The following is a 1,652-nucleotide window of genomic DNA, read 5'->3' as shown; positions in this document are numbered from 1 at the left end:
TAAATTACACATTTTCGTACTGATTTCTGCATTATTCCTCTATTATTCTACCTGTATGGTGCTTTCGCGACCGCTGCCTGGCCCGAGTACATATAATGATGTATGCGATCATAGTTTTGCTCTTGCCTAGATCATCTTTCCGTGCGCGAAGTTTACTATCTCTGATTCCGCAACGTGTTTATTTGTCTTGTTTGACGGATAATATACAGTGACGTTTGCTTAAATACGTAGATTTATTGGAGACAGACGTACATTTCAATATCTTGTTGCGAGGTGTTGTGTATACAAGCAGTGAACTTTGTTCCTAGCGACTCTTTTTTGCCCTCAGCGAGTTGTATCTTCGCATTTGTATATTCCATTCTATCTTCGCATTTCTAATGTATATTTTGCAGAACTCCTACTTTTATGTGACTGCCACAGATACGAAGAAGAGAGGATTGCCCTTCGGACGGCTTTGGGGCACTTAGACGACAGGTTTTTTACGGAGGAAATATCTTGGGCGCGTGGCCTCGTCCGTCTGCTATGTGCAGGGCTATAAAGGCGCTGCTGTGTTTTTTGAAGTGCACAAGTCTGTATGACCGCCTGTGACGAAACTCAGCGATGAACGCTTAACTGTAAATATGAAACGCGTGAACTGTGAGCTTCTCTCTTCCTTCTCTTTCAATCCCTTCTACCCCTTCCCCAGTGCGGGGTAGCCTACCGGGCTCAGCATGTTTAACCTCCCTGCCTTTCCCTTATGACTTCTCTCTCTCACTCCTACTTTTTATTTGTACTCACTGTTGCGAGTATAATCTCGGTGTAATTACAATACACGACCGATAACAGCTGCTCCTGCGCAATCTATTGCAACGAGGGACAGCGTCATTGAGGTTTTTTCCTGGCCGTTGCATATGTGCAAAAATGTAAACAAGGTTCTTGAATGACGAAGATTCATCAAAATATTTGTCCTCAACTTATTCATTAGATGGCCTTTACGTTCTTCATATCAGCTGTATACATTGCTTTGCTGGTTTCGAACTCATATAGTTCTAATGTCCGTGTGATACTTCCTTTCCTTATTAAATAGACGAAAAAAGAACGCAGCCGCATTGACATCAGTTATTTGTGCCAGGATTTTTAGGACATACGAATATATTCTGTTATGAAAAATTACATATTTTACTTGACAGTGCGTAGCGTTCAATAATTCGTTTGCAGCATCTAATATACAATGGCATTGGCAATGCAGTTATTATTCATGTATTTGATCCCTCGACAAATTCTATAAGGAGGAGGCCGCGCTGCAACCTCAACCCCCCCCCTCCCCCCGAACAAAATTTCTGGCTACGCCACTGGCACCGACAACAACAAATATGAAAAAACGTCCTTAGTGCAAGCGAGTGCGAGAACCGTATTGACGTCTTAGCTGCCAGGTGTTTACATCGTCTTCCGGTACTTCCTGTAATCGTGATCGCATGGATGGTGGCGGCGGAACATCGTAGTATTAGATGTTATTCGAGTTATATGCGGCGTGTCCCAGCAACATTACCTTAACAGCGAGGGCAGCAACCTGTGGAGCAGCCGAATCAACTGTCAGGGCTGTGAAATTGGTGTCAAGTTCGCCACATAGCGTCGCTTGGTTTGTGAATGTACGAGGTGTATGGTTATTCTGC

Source organism: Dermacentor silvarum, chromosome 9 (assembly GCF_013339745.2).
Source record: "Dermacentor silvarum isolate Dsil-2018 chromosome 9, BIME_Dsil_1.4, whole genome shotgun sequence".
Lineage (NCBI taxonomy): Eukaryota > Metazoa > Arthropoda > Arachnida > Ixodida > Ixodidae > Dermacentor > Dermacentor silvarum.
This window is presented reverse-complemented; position numbering follows the sequence as displayed.